Source organism: Cheilinus undulatus, linkage group 12, assembly GCF_018320785.1.
Source record: "Cheilinus undulatus linkage group 12, ASM1832078v1, whole genome shotgun sequence".
Classification (NCBI taxonomy): domain Eukaryota; kingdom Metazoa; phylum Chordata; class Actinopteri; order Labriformes; family Labridae; genus Cheilinus; species Cheilinus undulatus.
This window is the reverse complement of record NC_054876.1, coordinates 24,494,436-24,510,107: the sequence shown is the minus strand read 5'-3', so window position 1 is coordinate 24,510,107 and position 15,672 is coordinate 24,494,436.

Sequence of the window (15,672 nt, the reverse complement as noted above, 5' to 3'; positions counted from 1 at the left end):
ACTATAACTATCTTTTTTCCAATCATTTGTGAGTCAGGTTAGTTTTATTTACATACCCCTGAATCATAAGGGTTTTTATCTGGGCACCTTTCAAATAGAGTAAGTCTATTCTGTACTCTTTTTAACATTAGCATTGACTGAGTCCTACCTGCCCACTCTGATGGCTTTTACTTGTTAGTGTTGGTGGCTCTTCCTCACTCAGTCAGCGGCAAACTGACTGAGAGGCTGCAGCTGCTGCAGAGGTAGTCGTTACAAGAGCTTATCTGTATTATATACTTATGAGTTGTTATATAGACTATAACAGCATACAATTAAATGATTTGATTCCTAAACTTGGATGATGATTTGCACAGTTTATGTTTTGTTATGTGTCAGACATTTGACACTACTTATGCCATGTCCACCTGGCAAGTTTATCATGAACTGTGAGCTTGTAATAACAAAATAAATTTGCACATTAGGTCATGTAAGCTTCTAAAGCTTTCCATTTTTTAGTCTATTTTTTAGGCAAACTTTGCTCTAGCTAATATCCATCTTTTCTCTTGATTATCACTTTGGCTGTTTTATGTTGGAGGGATTAACTCCTGACAAGGAACACGTGGAGCCAATGTAATGGTAGTGTTTCCAGTTAGATGGACACAGATGGTAGGCTACTCCCTGCCCGACCAAGTGCTGAGAGAGAGATAGAGGAGGCTGTGTCCAAAACCACACTCTCATTCCACCTATCCACTATATAGTGAGCAGCATATAGTGGACTATATAGTGGACTCAAGTGCAAAGAAACGCCAAAATGATTTCAGATACTACTCCGGCTGTGGGCGATGATGTCATCACTGTCTCACAATTCAAACATTTAACAACAATTGTTCATAGATTTCCATGACAATGGCTAAGGATCGAAATTAACGGTAGAACATCACTGAGAACTGATACTAAAAATAATGTATTTTCACAAAAAAAATTGTGACTTTAGTAGCAAAATAGTTGACATTTTAGTCTGTATTATCACTTATTTTTAGAAAGGGATTATGGTCTCATGTTTTTAATCATCACAGGATCCTTATCATTTTCTTACAGATTAAATACTCTTGTTAAAACCAACCAAGTCATGTTTGAGAACAGCAACCACAAAGCGCACAGTAAATATTGCTGGGTAAGGGACCATCGGTTGTTCACTTCTTTTCACAATGCATTGTGGGATAGAATGAGTGCACTATATTGGGAATATTATTGCTCACTCAGAATTTGGACACCACTACAAAATGGTGTATTCACGATATAGTGCACTATATAGCGAATAGGGAGTGATTTTGGACCCAGCCAGAGAGTTTTCTTAGGAGAAATGCAACTCCAACAATGAGTACTGTATGTGTCCATTCATGGCAAGTGCAGCCTGTTTATGCCACAGTACAGTAGCCCTTCTGGCCCTAAAAGCAGCCTGGCCCAGCTGGGATTCTCCTCTATAATACAGTCAGTCAATGTGATGGATGTAAATTCATACTACATATATAATAAAAAAAATATCCTCTCAGCAAAAAACAAACAGGTAAGCCTTTAAATATAGTAATGGCCCATTAGAGAGTGATCTTACCTACAAATAATATGCATACATTTATGTTATTATTGAAAAAAAAAACTCTCATTAATAAATACAAATAATTCCAGTAATCTTTAATATGTAATTAGTATGTTCTATTTACTTTCTGGCAGCAGAAACGCATTGAATAAGAACTTAACAGATATGTAATTGTAGTAAAAATAAAAACGATCACTAAGCTAAAAAGTCTAACTCTGATGTAACAAGAAAAAGCATTTAAGCATGGTGTTTTCATTTTAAAAGGCTTAAACCTGATTTGAAAGGGGTTGAAATAACAGTATGTGTTAAAAATAAATATGTAAAAATGTTATGATATTTTGTTAAACTGATTTTGTTAGTTCATATCTGCTATTGATTAGTTTTGTCTTGAGATTTGTTTTGTGTGTGTGTGTACTTCCGGGTTTAGCTGCTAGGGGGAGTAAGTTGCTTGTGCGTCGTTCATTACACTGTCTTCTGCATCTCTCCCCTTTACAGGTAAAATGCATGGTTAAAAATGAATGAAACTATGTGTAAAAGGTTACTGTAGATATAAGGAACGTGTTAACAGTGAAATAAGTTTATTTAATTGTTTAAGTACATTTATTCAGTGTTTGAAACTTGAAAGTGGTATCCGAGCAGAACATGTTTGTTAGCTTAAAGCCCATTTCTGACTGGGAGCGTGACACGCGCGTTCTGACCGTGACACGCCTGAATTTTCAGTTTGATTGCATGTTAACAAGTCAGGGCTTTCAGACTACCTGCATGTGCGCTGCGTCTCACGTGCCTGATACATGCGGCTCAGGTGCGGGAAGTTCAGAGATTCGAAGTCTCGCCTATTTTTTCTGCGCACCGCGTACGGCTATGGACCATATTAGACAGGAAAATGATTAATGGAGAGCCATATTTACCTTGTTGTAGCACATATGCACATAGAATATGTTTACAGTGTGTTTCTTGATAACCCTGAGGAAGGCCACAAGCTTAAACACACCTGTTTTACAAAGTTGTTCTCTAAAGATCTACTATTTGTGAAACTTTCTGTCTCCACACTGGTAGAATATGTCACAGGAAGGTCAAACACAGTAAGTGCTTTTCTAGTAAGTGCTTTTCAAATTAAAAGTCTGGTTTTGCATTTTTGTAGAGAAACTCCTTTCACTTGTACAGAATGCTTTGTTTTGAATAGTTCCTGACAAACTTCTTCTATACACTGAATCAAGTAGCTAGTAGGGGTTTATTGAGGTAAAACTTATGAAGAAGGAGAGGGCTTTGAGAGCAGGCAGATGCGGCTGACACGCAGCAAACTCGCGCCATGTGTGAAAGCCGCACAGGCAAGAGCCGGAGCAGACACGCGGCACGCGCAAGCAGCAAAACACGCTCCCGGTCTGAAATGGGCTTTACTCGACTCAGAGCGTGGCGGATTCGGCACAGCCTTGAAAGAGTGTGTGTATTTTCTATGTTTAGTATTTTGTTGTTTTCTAAAATAGTACTGCTAAGTGTATTTTATAAGATGCAGTGAAATTTAAATCACAATTCTTTAGTTTTGTTCTGACAATATGTATGAATATGAATTATGTGCTTAAGAGGAATACATATATTTTCTGTACGTTTTGGTCATAAGGAAAAAAATGCATGTTCTATCGAGTAAGGTTTTGGGACTTTGTGAACATGAACTGTATGTTTATTAATGTGAAATTCATTACACATTTGAATGAGGGCCAGACGTGTCTGTCTTCCTTCTGCATCTCTCCCCTTTAAAGGGGTGTAACATAATCCTCTAATTTTTTTTCTCTAGGCTGACATGGTGAACTTGCTACCTTAATAGTATAGCTGTAAGCAGACACTGAGCTATATCTCACTATGAGCTCTGTAATGTTGAGGAGAGAATTAGACTGCAGTGATAACTCTCTGTAGCTACATTACTATACTTTAAAATACTAAATGTATTAAAAAAAAGTATGAAGAGATAAGGAAAGTAAAAAAAATGTCCAGTATAATCCAGCAATCATGGCTGTAAATGAAAACTCCCCATCTCCCTTTTACCAGTGAGTCATGTTAAAAAGATGACACTGAGAGACCAGCATCAGCACTGGAAGAGAAATGAAAGCCTGTTATTTCTGATTCGCTTCACATCCTTCTCTAATTAAAGAAATCAATGTTTCCTGTGTTACTGTGAGTGAACAAGCAATTTAATTTTGTACTTTTCCACTTTCTACCACCTTATGCCACCCTGCTCACTATTTAGACAGAGTAATCAATACCAGCACATTACATTTCTATTATTAGTCATTTGTTATTTGTCAGTCCCTGCATTTTCTTCTCATTTTTAAGCCTATCTCTGCTTTATTTTTAGTCATTGTATCTATCAGTTTGTCTTTCTATATCTATTGATCCATATCCATATTTTTATCGATCTACCTCTTGTCAAAATTACCTCCGAATCTCTCTGCATCTTCCTCTCTATCACACAATCTTTGGAGAATATGAAGGACAAAACACCATAAACTCTCTGTTGTCACATTAACTGCATGCTTGAAATTTTTTAAGCCTTTAAAACTCATCCATACTTGAATGCAGCCAATGTATGCAGGTCAATTTATTTTCAATTTCACCGTTAGCTCACAGTTCTCATTACTGATGATTCACAGCTCAGCTAACTTGTGTTTCTAATTTTTTCCAAATGTGTACTGACTTGCAGCAACAGAGGTGGTTATGAGCTCTCTAGATCAGATTCATTAACAGTTTTGTGTGTTTACACTAAAACAGGCGGGGTTACATGAACACAGGTTTGGTGTTAAAGAAAACACTTTTGATTCATAAAGACGAGTTCATTTCAGACCAAATGCGATCGTCAAGTGGTTTTACAATACAGTGGTGCACACAAAAATAAAAGGATTTGAACATTTTAAAATGGTAGTAAAGGTCATGAAATAGGATTAAAAACTGGCAAACATGGATGGCATAAAAATAGAGTTGAAAAAGTATTACAAGTAACAAAGATGGTTTTTAAGTGGCTATAATGGGCATAAAAAGTGAAGAAACAGCATTAAAAGTGGCAAAAAAGGATAGTGTGAAATATTTTTAAGGTGGCAAAAATGGGTTAACAGGGTTAAAATGGGCAAATAGTGGCAAAGATGGGCTGAACGGGTGGTAAAATATGAATCAGTGGCAAAAATTGGCCAAAAGGGGCACAGATTTGTTAACTAGGCAAGAATAGGCAGATCGTGTAAACAACAGGTTCAGAGTGGCAAAAAACAGGCATTCAAAGTGGTGAAAAATGATCAAAGAAGGCAAAAATGATTTATCAGATGCAAATTGGTTTAAAGTGGCAAGAACAAGCAGGAAAAGTGGTGAAAAGAGGTTAGAAGTTGCAAAAACAAATTTACAGGGGCACAATTATGCATAAGAAATAATGAAATATGGCTAAAATTGCCAAAAATGGCAATAAAAAGTGGTGAAAAGGGGATAGTGGTAACAATCAGCAGATAGTGACAATTATGGGTTAAAAGTGGCAAAAACATGCAGGAAAAAGTGGCAAAATGAGTTAATAGTGACAACATTTGTTGGAAGTGGCAATAAGGGCATAATAGATGGTGATATGAAATGAAATGTGACAAAAATGGATCAAAAGAGGCAATAATGGATAAATAGAAACCTCAAAAAGAGAGAAAGTCAAAATAATGGGTTAGAACTGGCAAAAACGGGTAGGAAAAATATTGAAAAGATTTACAAGTTGCAACAGTTAATTTACAGGGACAAAAAAGTGCATAAGAAATAGTTATATGTGGTTAAAATGGCCAAAGAGAAGCATAAGAAGTGATAAATTGGGGGTAATAGTGGCAACAAAAAGCAGAGAGGGACAATAATGGGCTTAAAGTGGCAAAAATGGGCAGAAAAAGTGGCAAAAATACATTCATAGTGCCAAAATGTGATTAAAGTGGCAAAAACAGGCGGAGAAACTGGTCAAATGGGGCCATAAAAGAATTTAGAATAGCAAAATGTACTTAAGAAATAATGAAATGTGGTTAAAGATGTCAAAATGGGCATACAAAGGGGTGATAAGGGGTTAACAGTGGCATTAATGGGCAGATGGTGGCAAAATGGTTTAAAAGTGTCAAAATGACTTAATAGTCCCAAAATGTGGCAAAAAATGGCAAAAACAGGCCGAAAAAAGCACAAAATTGATGAAAAGTGACATCAAGACTAACATCAGTAGTACTGATCCAACACACATACATTAACACTTTCAATGAATCAACTAGGACAGACCATTCTCTGGTTCGTCAGGGGTCCAGTGAAATATGTGGGCAGGCCTGATAGTATACCTATATAGTGTATACATTCACATGAGGGAAATAATAGGAATCTGGATCAGCTGTTGGTGATTTGAATGTGTTTTCCATGTTATCTATTCAGTATAACTACATCCAGTAGCCCCTATGAATATATATTGAAATCTTAACACTTATGAAATTCTCCTTATTTGTGTGGAGGAATCTGAGAGTATCATTATCTCTGAGTCTTTGTGTCAGGCTGAATCTGCCCTGCTGTGATGGGCTGTAGGGAGGCATCAAACACACTGAGAGATAGACACATATTGTGTGAGTTTGACTGCTGGCTGTTGGTGTGTTTACTAGCTGAGAATCTGATAGAGGAGGTGACACATGTGAAATAGAGGTCACTTCTTCATCTGTAGCACTGCAAAGGAAGTGTTCACCTTAAATGTGCAGGCTTTTTGTGTATGTGTGTGTATCTGGAAAAATCATTTAGATTCATAGAGAGCCAGTGTTTGACAGAGAATGACAAAAGTGTATGTGTATTTTAACTTAAATAATGTTAATATAAGAGATTCATTTAATTAGGTGGCAATATTTACAATAACTGAAACGGCAAATATAATATTAGTTGTAGCTATAGTTGGCTTGTTAAAGGATTAAGGTCTAGACTGTACTTGTTCTATTTACAAAATCCAAACTTTAGTGTGACATGATCGCAGCACTAAGCCTTTTTTAGCAAAGTTGCTGTGGCAAACCCCAAGTAAACACAGGTTCATGAGGTGGAAATGGCTTAGTGGTTATGTAACGCCTTATATTGTATTGTTAAATCTGGTGTCTCTCATCTTCCTCTTAACATTTCCCTAGAGATTCTCTATGGGATTCAGGTCAGACCAGTTGGCTAACCAGTCAAACACAGTAATACTATGGTCAGTGAACCAATTTATGGTGTTTGGCTTCGCTGTTGACAGTTACCAAGTCCTGCTGGGAAAGAAAATCAGAATCTCCATAACACTTCTCAGCAGATGGAAGCATGTCTCTAAAACCTCCTTGTAGACAGCGTTGAATGTGGACTTGATAAAGCACAGTGGACCAACAGCAGCAGATGACATGACACCCCAAACCATCACTGACTGTGGAAACCGGAAACACTGGACTCCAAGCATCTTGCGTTCTGTGTCTCACTGATCTTCCTCCAGACTCTGTCACCTTGATTTCCAGATGAAATGCAACATTTTGTTTCATCTGAAAACAGAGCGCTGAGCCACTGGACCACTGAGCACCAGTCTAGTTCTGTTTCTCCTTAGCCCAGGTGAGAAACTCAGGAGTCACTTGGCACTAAGAACATGACACTTTCCATTTCCTGGACCCGTCTGTGTGGCTCTTGACCCAGCTCTTTGTGAAGCTCCTCTAAGTTCTTGGATTATGTTTTGCTTGATAATTATCTGAAGGCTGAGTTCATCCCTGTTGCTTGTGCATCTTTTCTTGTCACACTTTTCTCCTCCAGTCAACTTTCCATAAATACGCTTTGATACAATGTACTGAGAACAGCCTGCCCCTTCAGCAGTGACCTTATGCAGCTTACCCTCCTTTGGAGGATGAGAATTATTGTCCTCTGGACAACTGTCAAGTCAGCAGTCTTTCCCATGATTGTGGTTGTGTGCACTGAACCTAAATGAGAGAATTAAGGCTTAGGAAACTGTTGCAAATTGGACTTTTCTCCAATATTCAAATTTTGCGATAGTGAATTTTTCAGATTCATGAGCTGTAAGCCATAATCATCGACATTAAAACCACTTTTTAAAAATATTTTTCTTTGCATAAGATTATTCTAGATTATATGGAAATGCAACTTTCCGAGGTAAATCTCAGGAATAAATGATGACTTGATATTCTAATTTTTTAGATGTACCTGTAAATAAGATAAGCTTGCAATCATAATGGTCAGGTCTGTTCACTCCTGCCAAAAATACAGCTGGCATGCTTCACATGCCTAGGAGCTATAGCTATGGCTAAATTTCTGACACAAATAAGAATGTAAACACAAAAATATAGCACCCTTTAAAGAAATGAACTTCACAAAAAATATGTATGACATAAGCAAAAATAAGAGACAGGGGCTTAGATTAATACTGGCTTCCTTCCATGCTGATGGCCTGATGCTTATGATTGGTTGGTAAGTTGTTCAACCAGAGCAACCTTCAATAAATATTTTGTTCAAAATCTAGTCTTAGACAGTCATGATAAATTTGTCCTGTCTTAGTCCACCATTCAAGGAATAATGAAACGGTCAAGTCAGTAAACTGGTGCTCAAACATTGCTTGCAAGCCCCATGTGCTGTGATCAACCTCAGAAATAACAGCATCATAGCAAAACTTAGCTGCCTTCCTTTGTGAAAGAAAAGATGAACCTGCTGAGTTTGCCCTTTTTAAATCAACACAATAAGATTTTAAGACCCTGATGAAAAAAGGTCGGTGGGGGAACCAGTGTTACAAAGATCATACTTGGAATAATGTTTGCCTCTAAATTATAGCGACACCTGGACAGGCTTCTTGGATGTGACTGTGATGTCATTGTGTGAGCATATGCACCAAAGTAAGCCCTTCTCTGGTTTTAATTTAGAGGGGTTTTTTTCCTAATGATGTTTTTTTGTTTGTTTGTTTGTTTGTTTGTTTTTGCTGAGGCCCATCATAGAAACCGCCACTTTGACTGAGATGGATCCACAGATGACATATCATTTAGTTGCTGAACTGTAAGGGAGCAAAGTCTATCACCCATTTCACAGTTCTCTAACTGTGCTGCACACCTGAATCCAAAATTCCTCTCATTCCCAAGTGCTCCCTCAGTGCAGACTATGAAGAATTCTGATCACTGACCTCGTCATCCCGGGGCTGACAAAGTCTCGCCGCTGACACTGGACACCCTGGAGTCGACAGCAGGGGGTGGATGATTCATTTATCTTGTATGAAGCCTCCCACCCTCTGTTGTTGAAGAGCTGATGCAGCTATACGTACACAAGAGTGTTTCAAGTGTTCATTTGTACCAGCTGCCATCTGGCTGCACAAAGCTTTCTGTCACAGACAGTATCTCTATTATCCATCTATCTCTCTGCCTGTGAACTTGCGTGTCTACTCTTTTAAGCTTTTCTGTATTCTTACTGTCCAAAAAAACTGTTCCACACCGTTAAATCAGCACACACTGTGGGATTTTTCCAAGTCTGGGATTCTTTCTCTCCCTCTTCCTCTCTTGGTATATATTCCTCCTGATTTTTCGGTCATTTGGGTGTAATGCATACAGTAAACTTAGTTATCATGATTGTCTGAATACCCCAAGTTTTAGTAGACGAGATGTGACTTCCTCTCCTTTCTGTTGTACGGGACTTTGCATAGTAATGAGATGCAGATCTTGTTGATTAGACCAAAGTGAAGACTAAAATATGTAAATGTCATCCATGGGGCCCACCATTGGCGGAAGAAAATATTCTCATTTGAATTTGATGGCAGCAACACATGTCAATATAGTAGAGACCATGATTACTGTCGTGTAGCATCCCCTCTTCTTTTAACCACAGTCTGTAAACATCCAGAACGCGTGGAAACCAGTTACTGGAGTTTTGGGAGAGGAATGTTGTCCATTCTTGTCTGATGTAGGATTCTAGCTGCTCAACAGTGCTTAGTATGCTTTGCTTGGTTTTTTGTATTATGATGCTCCAAATATTTTCTATTGGTGGAAGACCTGGAGTGAAAAGCAGGCCATTTCAGCAGCCCAACTCCTCTGCAAAGCCATGCTGTTGTGATGGATGCTGTGGTTTAGGAGCTTTGCAAAGCAGGTGAATTTGCCAGACTCCATGTCTGTCATCAGGGAATCTATCTTGAAAAGCTCCAATCCACAACATTTGTGCCGAACAGCAGTCTGGAGAATGAGGCGGTAGCTATGGGCCGGGTTTAGTTGTACTAGCTGATTACAATGGCCGCCACTAATGTGGTAATTAGCTTGGATGTAGCTACTAACATAGCGACAGCTTTACCAGAACCAGACCAAATTTCTGTATGAAATAAAGGGTTAAACAACACATAAGGCTTTTCATGATGGAAAAGATGTTTTCACTCTTCAGCCAATCTGCTTTGGTATGAGTTTGTGAGAGTTACCTGGTGATAATAGCTAGTTGTGTGAGTGGTTGCATGCAATGGCTGCTAGTGGAGAGATTAGCTTGGCTGTAGCCACAACGGTGGTTTTGTCAGAACTGGACATCAATTAATTATTAAAACAAGAGAAAAGAGCCACACTAAAAGCTTTGTATGACTAAGAGGATGTTTTCTCGTGGCATGACTTCGCACCAGTTTGTGATCATTACAGGTAGGGTCAGGCAGTTTAATCAGACCTGGACAAGAACTAAGAGTCACACCGAAAGCTTGTCTTGGCAGAGAAGATGTTTTTGCAAATCTCCTGACCAGCCTTGGCACAAATGTATTCACCGAAGAGCTCCACCATTCACAACTATGGCAGCAGTAGCCTGTGTACTCAATAGAAGCGCATGCGCACAACCTTATTTTGTCTTATCGCTCTGGTGTGACAGGTTGGTGGTTTAGCATTGTCTTGATGGAATAGTCAAGGGCATCCCTGAAAGAGATGTCTGGATGGGAGCAGATGTTGCTCTACAAAAAACCTTATTTTTAGCATTGATAGTGCCTTTCCAGATGTGTACACTGCCCATGCCATAGGCACTAATGGAACGCCATACCATCAGAGATGCAGGCTTTTGAACTGTGCGCTGATAACAAGTTGGATAGGCCCTCTCTTTTTTATTCTGCAGGACACGGTTTCGAAAAAAGTTTCAAATTTTGATTCATCTGACCACAGAACAGTTTTCCATTATGTTTTAGTCAAATTTATATTGTGGTCACATATAGCTTCATATTTGCATGATGCAGCTTTAACTTGCAGATAGTGATTTTCCCAAAGTGTTCCTGAGCTCATGCAGAGCTTTCCAGTACAGAATTATGCCTGCTTTTGCAGTGTTACCCGAGGGCCTGAAGATGACGAGCATCCAAGACCTTTGCTTTTGTTCCTTGTGAGAGATTTTCTCTATCTTTTGATGATACTATGTACTGTGGATAGTGGTATATTCAAAGTCTTCACAATTTCAGGTTGATGAAAATGTTTTTGAATTTGTTCCACAATTTTTTAGACAGTTTTTTGCAGACTGGTAAATCTCTGCCAATTTTTATTCTGAGAGACTCTTCCTCTCTAAACTGCTTCTTTTTATACCCAGTCATGTTGCTGATCTGTTGCTGATTAATCCAGATAGTTGCATAATGCCCTCCAGCTGTTTTTCATAAGTACCACTTATTTTTCCAGCCCTTTGTTGCCCCATAGCTACTTCCCATCGAAAGGCGTTGCTGCCATCAAATTAAAGATGAGTGAACATTTTTCATGAAATGGTAAAATTTCTCAATTTCAGCATCATATGTTTATGTGCAATTGTGAAGATTTTTTTATGAGATTTGCAAATGATTGCGTCCTGTTTTTATTTACATTTTTTGTAACGTCTCCACTTCTGGGAATGGGGTTGTGATACCATACAATATTTGATAGTAGCAATACAATATGATACAGTCTATACAATACGATACAATACAATATGATGTGATACAAAACTTAATGAAATATATAAATATATATATATGAGATATTTTCCATTTGTGAACAATCATAATGTGTTGAATTATTTTCTGTTTGTCCTTGAGCCTTGTTCGTCTTTGCACCATTTCCTCTGCCTTTCTATTCTGGTCTTTCCAATTCAGAAATACACAGCAAATTCATTCCACATCACCGAACCTTTAGTTAGGGGAATTACATGTCAGTTTTCTAACTAACTGAGCCACTTAAAAGGGTTTGAAACTGATATCAACCTCAGATCTAAGTGTATTTGTATGTGCAAAGGGTAGCATAGGGATAAAAAGAGTGTCCCTCCTCTTGTAAAATTTATCCATGTTTGATTGTAGTTCTGCCGGCTGTCCCTGCAGTGTGGAGGTAAAGATAAACCCTGCTATTTTAAACTCCCAGGCTCCAGTAGAGTGGCAATTACTGTGCAAGAAGAGACAGAGAAAGAGCTGTACTTGGAAGAAATGAAGAAAAAGAAGAATAAGAAGTGAGAGAAAGAAAGCGGGTGTCCTCTAAGGTGTTTATTATGTAGCTATAGTAAGAAATAACAGGAATGTAACAGGCAATTCAAAGCTGTTGTGCGTGTTCGATAGCAGCTTTTGTTCTGCAGCTCCTAATTATCACACCCACGCTTATACAGAGGAAACAGCAACTAGAGGGGTCTCTGAGGAGTCTCCAGAGAAACATTGTGTAAACCACTACTTGTTTTTCTGAAAATAATAATAAACTTTATTTATATAGCACCTTTAAAAACAGATGTTTACAAAGTGCTTTAACAAACATGACAGTAACAAGAACTCAGGGATTCACAAAAAACAAAGAACAAATTAGCAATAAACCTGACAGAAAAGTCTTGGTAGTCAAACGGGAAACAAAACGAACTGAAACACAAAAAAATATGAAAACTGCACAGTTAAAAGGAACGGGAGGTACGTAAATGATCCTGAGGGCATTTAAAATACTAAAAGATGAAATTATCCAGGAAAAGACAGTATGATAAGAAATTAACATAAAACTGTATACATACAGTTAAGACAATGACATCACATCATTAGCAATAAAACAAAAATGAGAAGATTAAAAGCAGAAAGAAAAGAAGAAATGGGTAAAATATTAAAAATAGAGGATACTGAGGTTGCAATGTATGTAAAGGTCAAGGATTAAAAGGGGTAAGAACAGTAAAATGAGTAAAAGAGTGAAATTAAAAATAGGTTAAAGGAAGTGTCACATAAAAGCAATTCTATAAAAGTGAGTTTTAAGGAGTGATTTAAAAGATGTTACTGAATCTGCTAGCCTTATCTCCTCGGGCAGGTCGTTCCAAAGTCGAGGGGACCTGGGGTCTCATTTATATACATGAGGTTTGGGCACACAGACTTTTAGACAAGATTCTGCAAACTGTTTTAATGTTGCAGGCTGCCTCTGTAATTGAGGAGTGTACTGTCATGCATACACGGAGCAGTTTAATTCAGCTTGTTACCTTAAGCACCGCAACTGGGAAAAGTTGTAACTGTAGCAAAAGGTAGTTACAACCCAACTGCTTTGGTTAGTGGAAGGAGCATGGCACCACTTCTGCAGTTCAGTCATCCTGCCCTGTTCTACTTGCCATTGCTCCTAATTACTGTACATCATAAGTACAGCATGTCATTGTCCATCACTTTGGTATTCTTGCTTTCATCGCAGGAGACTAAGAAGTGCTGTTTACTTTGATATGCAGTCAATGCTACAACCCAGTTCAGAAATATTTATAACAGGTAACAGTTCTTTTTTTACCTGTTATATCACATTGCATTAGTTTAAGCTATGTGCTGATTAGACAGCATGTATTGTATATTAAAAGTAACAGCCAGCAGCTTGACTATGAGGCTGTGATGTTAATAAGAGAGAGAGCGCTTGTTCTGTGGCTCACAGATGAAGCTACTGTATAATTTGTGTGAGTAGCAGCTGAGTCAGGGGCACTGCATGGTTCACAGCTTATAATTGGCTTCAAATAGCCTTATGCACAAATTGCTTCTACTGTAGGCAGCCTTGAAAAACACTAGCTGGCTTACAGAAACACATACTCAAAGAAACAAAAAGGACAGGAGCTGTTGACCTGGTGTAGCTTTGAGGGGGAAACTTGAATAAGCAAAAGAAACAAAAAATATCCCTGCATGATCCTGTTGTCCTTTTTCTTGAATAATTAGGCCCTGCAGTAGATGATAAAACACAGAACTGAAGGGTTAATGCTTTAAAAGATGTTTGTATTTATGTTTGCATGCAGCTTTGCACAGGGTGAACTTTTTGAAAATCTTGGCAAGGTTTTAGCAGTAAATGCTGCTTCCAGCCCAGACACCATGACTCACTGCTGGGATTAATCCAGAGATCATGCAATTGTGTTTTAACCTCTTGAATGAGATTCAGTCTCATTTAATGAATATATCATATAGACAGTGCTTTTAATCATGGTCATATTGAGTGTTACACATTAAAGTCTTCTCTCATAGCATTGTCAGCCCACTCCCACCCATCCGCTCTAGAAGTGGCACAATTTTATTGACTCTATCTGTTCTGCTTAAAAATAACATTTCTTTTCTAAAAAAAATACACATTGGCATCGAGGTTTTAACATTTGTTAAAGCTACCATGAGGAACTTTGGTTTGCAGCGTTTGGGCACCCCCTGTTGTCTGAGTGGTATCTCTCTACATAGCATGTTCTTTGTTTTCAAGAGATTTACATTATATCTTAATTAAGACTAAGAAAAAAGGGCGTGCTGTCATTTACAAGGCCATCAAGCAGATAAAAAGAGGTCTACTGACACAGGTTGCTACATATATATTACAAATATTTCAGAATTTAAGAGCTGAAGTTATCAGTTAGGATAGAAATACAATTGACCAGTAATGGTTATATCAAAGTAAGTCAGTTAAAACAGATACAATCATGACATTCATCCATCACATATAAAGCTTCTTTAAACTTCTATCATTTCTGTTGTCTGATGATGGCTTATGGGTACATTAACACTAGTTTAAAAACCTTAATCTTACATTACCTTATCAAACGTGTGGCATTCATTCCCAGGTTTTCACAGAGAGGAGAGATTTCACAGAGAACAGAGAACTCAGATAAAAGACTTTTAATACAAACTGCGAAGAGCTGGAGAGGAAACAATGGCCCAAGCCAATAATTATGATTTCCTGTTATCAGCCTTTTTCACCACTCCTGTTTGTGTGTGCATGCAAGCACGTTTGTGTGTGTGTGTGGGGTGTGTGTGTGTGTGTGTGTGTGTATGTATTGAAAAAGAGATCTTATTATCAAGTCCAGACTAGAGGCCAGAAGGTTTCCATCAGTTCCCTCTAATTATGCCATTTACAACTGCAGCTTTAGATAATTATACTGAATTCATCTAATGAAACTGAACTGCTGACGCCTCTGTTTAATGACCTTTGATGTCTTTATGAGATAAGAGGTAGCACAGTCAACAAAGACTGAACTTTTACTTTCTTTACATCAGCAGAGCTTTTTGGTGCATTAATTTTGTTTAATTTCATAAAGGAAGTGACAAGATAAGTTAGAAATTATACTACAAAAAACCTTTGAACCTGTTAACAAGTCATTATGTTTTTGTAAAGTTAGTGTTAAAATTGTCTTATAAGGCAATTTTGGATGTGCAGATCATCATCCACCAGTGATACAGATATTTTTCTGTAGTTGATAAGCTCTTCATTGTCAATGGTTAAATAATTATTCTTGATCAGTACTGTAAATGAAAATCAATGCACTCTAATAGCAGGTAAATGAAAAAAATGAACAAATAATCTTTGTTATCCAAAGAGAAGGATATATATGTGTAAAAATCTCCTAATTATAGTGAAACCTAAAAAAAAAAAAAAAAAAAAAAAAAAAAAGATGTCTACATTTGACTGTTTATCTGAGAAGATCGTCTGTACTTATAAAGCCCTTGTTTTAAACTAATAAGGCTTCTGGACAATTTGTTCAGAGGATGATGGCTTTAAAAAGTTGCCAGAGTGATCACAGTTTCTCTGCCAAAATGTCTATCAAACTTGTGTCCATCTATTCTGTAGATGATGAGATTTTTTTTTCCTCAAAGCCACAAAAATGATGAACGTATACTGTGGCCAGGACAGAGCAGTGACAGCCTAACAGCCATCTGCTGCACA